We start from the raw sequence: 6,000 nt of genomic DNA on the forward strand, positions 1-6,000 counted from the left end.
GTGTGACAGTGGAGAAAAATCTGTCATTAGCAATTTTTAGCAAGCTTCACTAATTCCGGACAAAATACGCGTAATGAACTTACCACAGGATACTTCAAATACAGCTGGGGCGGAAACAAGTGTACACGCAGCCAGTGAGGCTAATGGCGTCTAACTTAATTCATTACAGCAAGAAGCAAACCAAGAGGATTATTTGTTTATGATCACGGTGTGGTAAATAATAATGCTCATCACAAAACGCGTTTTATTCAAAGGGAAAAGATCGCAGGGCCGGACTTTTCGCGGCTTCCGTTCACGACAGTGCCGTTCATCTCTGTGAACTTTGTCGGTTTTATTATGCCAGGGCCACGATCAGAGTGGGCTACGGAAGAACTAAAGCCAACGTTCTTTTCAAACTTCACTCATTAGCTGAGCTGCAGTCCGACCAAGAGGCACGCACAACGGTTTTTGGAGTTGAAGGGTGGTTTAAGAAACACATCCCTGGAGTTGCTGGCTTGATTGCTTGCTGTGGTCATTTGCTGAGATGGTCACCGTGTCAAATTCATATCGTTAGCAAACGGATGGCGCAGTTACCTGGTCCACAGAGCGGGGAGTTGGGGCTCTACGGTGCCGCCCCCGCCAATGAATGAGTCTTTGACATTGGCATGGCCGCTCTGTGCCCGTTGTGTGCGTCAACGTGTTTGACGCCAATCGGGTAATAGCCTTGGTCTCTAAGATTAAAAGTTACGCCGTGGTGTCGGTCCTAGATCACGCGCCCTCTTCTGTGTTTGTCTTATGTAAATTGCAAACCACCGCTGCGGCTAAAGCTGGTGCCAGGACCTTTATGCGCCGGCACAGGAGGGCAGACATTTTGAGGTGGCATGCTTGCGCTTTAAAACTCGTTTTCTTGAGGTGGCTGCCGATGGCGCGCAGCCACGCGTTTGAAACTTTAAATCTTCGCTTTACAGGGGTTGAGAGACTACGGTAACAAGGACAGGAGGCTGTTGTATGATCCGTTTCATTACACACGCGTAACTAATTAGCCTAGGCATTATACGATGTGCTGTGGCGACAAAGTTTACTTGTTGTTAGAGTTTAATGCACTGATCTCCAGTGAGGAACAGCGGAGTAAGATAGTCGCCTGCCAGCCTGCGTAGCAAACCACACAAGTTCCAGACTATCACCATGTTGGACTACAATCATTACCAGGTGCAGACCCACCTTGATAATCCGACCAAGTACCACATTTAGCAAGCCCAGCGGCAGCAGGTAAAGAAGTACCTCTCTACTACTTCGGGAAGTAAACATGGCAACCAAGTGCTGAGCTTGCCATGCCCTAACCAGCCCGTATGAATGATGCAACCTGGGCTCGGAAGCAGCCCATCGAACAGCCCACTGGCGCTTCTTACCCTCAGCTCCCGCTGTGAAAAAGAGGTAAGAGGTGCACGTGGCATGGTGTGGCGCCTCCAATTTAGGCTGGCGAAGCGAGGTCCGATTGTTGCTGTGTTAGACTCACAAGGTGTCTGTCATGAGCTCTCCATTGCGTGACATCCAGGGGACTACTAACAATTCTGTTTACTGGCACATTACAGCCACATGAGGGCTTTATTGATTTGTTTGATATGTTATAGAGATTTTATCCCTGGAAGAAAAATTGCAAAATGGCCAGTGATAAGAAAACAGAGTATAACAAATAAACAATAGGTAGGTTTAACAAGGTTTTGTAGGAGTAGTATGGGTAACTTTTGTAACGCTCCTTAAACAAGAGTAAATTACAAAAAAATCTGTGTGACTTTGGCCCCTCGACAAACTACAGAAGTAGCTTTACCTCCACGTGTTTCATAAATTAAATTCAAGGGTTGCGCACATTATGTAGTAATGCGAAATAGTAAACTGATGTGCAGGGAAGGTGCCCAGAATTCGACAGCGAGCTGAAACCCTGTGCAAATAATCTCTCCACATATGCAATGAAAATATCGATGTATATTTCGGAGATAGGTAACTCCTTAGCTCCTACAAAAGCAAACATACGGTGCTCTATTCCAACACTGCTATGTCATAGTGATAACAACGGTTTGCGATCTGTTAGGCCAATAATAATTTCCCCAATATGTACATGTTAAAATGCTAAACATGCCAAGCACATGCCAGGTCACCCTCTCAATGGAAAGTACTTCAGTTCAGGTTGCCCACTGCTATTTCATAGGGATAACATCGGTTTGCGACGCCACGCATCCCAAGGCAGGATGGCAGGACGCTGTCAGGTAACATGCACATTACACAGGGACAAGACATGGTGGAAGTGGGTAATCAAAGCAGTATGCATGTGATGCAGGTTGTGTTACATGGGACAGCGGAGGTCACAAGGTTCTTGAGTCCCATTCCTTCACAGTCCACAATGCGACATTCGAAGGATTCCAGTGTGTGGAAGAAATAACTCAGGGATATTATTTCTGGATATTAACCAGGAAGGCGAGTTTCGAAACCGGATTACGACAATCCCTGGGATTAATGGGCCCCAATCGTTGGGGTAGGTTTAAGGAATGACTGGTCGAAATCCACCCGAACACGCAAAGGTGCAAGGTGGTCCTGTTTAGACTGAGGGTAATGTACGATACTGAGCACCTGCGGTGCAGTACAGTTAACTCCGGCAGCAGCAATCCCTATGCAAGGTCACCGAGCCGACTGATGTAAGCGGAAGGAATGGTGATGGTAAATAGCCCTGCTAGAATTGAGACCTGCCCATGTCACATATCCAAGGGCATGCAGCGTTTGGAAGGGGTCACCACCAATGCAATGAGCTTTGGATCCATTAGGTAATAGACTAAGCTAATGGGACACTGTAGCAGTAGACCATTCCCTAAAGGAGGTCAACAGACCCATGATGATTCTTGGGGAGAGGGAATTGGGTTTCTTTAGGCAAGTACCAATACGAGAGGAAAATCGAAGGGTGCTATGTCCAAGACAGGGAACACTTGGCCAGTTTGGGAGTTGACATTTCCTCCCGGAAGTACAAGAGGCACGGAAAAGCGACTGGAAGTGGCTAGGTGGGTGGGGGGCTCTGTCATCGACGGGGGCCTCCTCCAGAGCTGTGGCGGAGTTACAGGGCGATCTGGAAGCAGACGGGTACAGTAAGGGTACCTCTGCGGCAGAAGGGTACAGTAAGGGTACCTCTGCCTGGCACAGTAAGGGTGCCTGAGCCAAGGACCAGGAGCCGAAGGAGGTTCCTGGAAACCGCGACGGCGCCCCGTTAGTCCTTCGGGCGGTTGGGGGGCCTGAACCGACCGGGGGTGTACCACACCGCTCCGCCCCGACAGGGGGGGGGCGGGCGGGAATATAACGAAGTTGGTAATGTGCTGCACCGTCTGAGCATCGACTCGCCGTGCAAGATGGCTCCTTAGGCATGCGGGACAGCGAGGGGCTGCCTGCTTTGGATCGCCCGTAAGATGACCCACCTAAAACGTCATATGTGTGTTGTATGGAATAAACCTGCAGCGGTTCTTTCCCATAATCATGTCTCCAGAGTTTCATTGGGGAGGAAGTGTGTATATGTACAGGCGGGCGGGAGTGAATGGCGGTGTGGGCACTATGCCCGCGGACCGCGTGACCCGCAGGGGAACATGGGCGGGACAGCGCTTTCATCCCACCCGCAGAAACTCCAGCCGACACTGATAGGGCGCCCCGTGTTCACCAATCACAGGCCAGGGGAGGGCCTTCAGGTGGGAGGGGCGAACTCACTATATCCACCAAGGTGGCCAAGGCTCGGCCTCTCGTCCCGCGGCTCAAGCGCTGTTCCCACCCTGAACCCTGACCCAGCAGCTTGAGCGGCGGCGCAAAGTAATGGAATGTTGTAATGTTCTTCTTTGTGTTGCAGGCGGAGTTACAGGGCGATCTGGAAGCAGACGGGTACAGTAAGGGTACCTCTGCGGCAGAAGGGTACAGTAAGGGTACCTCTGCCTGGCACAGTAAGGGTGCCTGAGCCAAGGACCAGGAGCCGAAGGAGGTTCCTGGAAACCGCGACGGCGCCCCGTTAGACCTTCGGGCGGTCGGGGGGCCTGAACCGACCGGGGGTGTGCCAGACCGCTCCGCCCCAACAGGGGGGGGGGGCAGGAATATAACGAAGTTGCTAATGTGCTGCACCATCTGAGCATCGACTCGCCGTGCAAGATGGCTCCTTAGGCATGCGGGACAGCGAGGGGCTGCCTGCTTTGGATCGCCCGTAAGATGACCCACCTAAAACGTCATACGTGTGTTGTATGAAATAAACCTGCAGCGGTTCTTTCCCATAATCATGTCTCCAGAGTTTCATTGGGAAGGAAGTGTGTATATGTACAGGCGGGTGGGAGTGAATGGCGGTGTGGGCACTATGCGCCAGCTGCCCCTTCGGATTTTACAGTGCTCAGTTTATCCATTTGTAGTTCCTATGGAAAGGTGGCTGCCAGAAAAGTTTTGATTACATGCAACACCTAATAAGAACACAGTTAATATTAGAGAAGCAATGGCACATAAGCACCAGCTCACCCATCAAGACTGCCTATGTTACCTTATTTTTACTCAAAGCCCACTTGTATGGTCCATAAATGGTCTTACATGACCAGTTCAAAAGGGTCTGAGAAACCTTCTTATATTTTGGCCTACTAAATTACATCACTGCCATGGGGCAACTCAGTGACTACTGTAGGAATTATCTTTGGAGGACAGGTCATAACAGACTGCCAACACTAAAGGCTGTATAACAGATGCTACATGCACAAACTTCCGACATCGCAACGACTTGCCGGAAGCCCTTCGCGTGGCAATCCAGTGCTATGCAAACCACTGTGCATATAATACAGGAGGCTTTGCACATCCTCTGCAGGGTCCCACTTCTTATCCACCCAGTATCCCCGCCAACATGTACTCCCTGAAACCGGCTGCAGAATTTCCAGATCCCTGATGAAGCCATAAAGTCACTTGAAATGTTCAACCCATACCCACATAAACAAAAAAAAATAATGACCACCAATGCTCACACTTTACCGTAACTGGTCTCCAAGATGGAGGAACAAAGAAGGAAGAGAAGCACAGCAGGCTGTGAGATGAGAGCGATGGCTGCTGCCATAGACAGAGGTAAAGGAGTAAAACAAGACTATTTCACATGGCCACCATCTTGGACTAATAAGCTACATTACATAAAGTCATATGCATGTTTTAGATGCATGGGGAATATGTGATTTGTCCAGAATCCCATGATGATGGGTTGCCCCGGTGGCATAATGAAAGTTGAGGGGGCCCCCCTGCAAGGTACATGGAGGGGCTTTTCTGCAGTCTTAATCAGGAGCTCTCAGGTCAGGGTACTGTGCTGCGGGGGCCCCTGAAGCTTGGGCCCCCCGCACTGCGGGGTCCTATGCTACACCACTGGGTTGTCCAGTTGTAAAGTGGGCAGCTCTGGCCGTAGTGCCACATCCAAGTCCACTCCCCTTTCTTTACAAATTAACTACTGTTCCCTGGTAACTCATGAGCCAATGATAAAAACACAGAAATACACACACAAGTGCCCCTAAACAATATTGGAAGCAAACATACATGTACAAGATACAAGCATGAAAACACAAACACTATGAAATATACTACGTGTGCAAATGCAAGTAACATTCATACTTAAGCACATAAACAGACACACACTAACTTCATAAGATAAAGAGACCAAAGTTGAAAAGTAATTACAAATAAACAAAATTGTGGCTATGAAAATGTCAAAGGTGCACAGACATCTCTTCGGTTTTGGAACCAGGTGGGGAGGAGCTTCAAGCAAAACATACACCCTAGAGTTTCGGACTGAAATCAATGCATGAGTTACAGAGCCATGTGGTGTTTCGAATGGAGCATGGACGTTTCTTCAGTTTGGGGCCCAGGTGAGGAAGCGCTGCAAGCAAAATATAACCGCTACATTTTCAGACCGAAATCAAAGCCTGGGTAACAGAGCCATGCAGGGTTTCAAATACAGTTGAAGCGCATTCTTGAACGGGAAACATAATTGCA

The 6,000-nt window shown here is 49.2% G+C and overlaps 1 pseudogene; it reads left to right on the forward strand.

The window, feature by feature from the left end:
* The first annotated feature begins 1,164 nt into the window (after positions 1–1,164).
* LOC144828151 (microphthalmia-associated transcription factor pseudogene) lies at positions 1,165–1,527 on the forward strand (annotated as a pseudogene).
* The last annotated feature ends 4,473 nt before the right edge of the window (positions 1,528–6,000 follow it).

This window comes from Lissotriton helveticus, chromosome 4_1 (genome assembly GCF_964261635.1).
Source record: "Lissotriton helveticus chromosome 4_1, aLisHel1.1, whole genome shotgun sequence".
In the NCBI taxonomy this organism is placed as follows: Eukaryota; Metazoa; Chordata; class Amphibia; order Caudata; family Salamandridae; genus Lissotriton; species Lissotriton helveticus.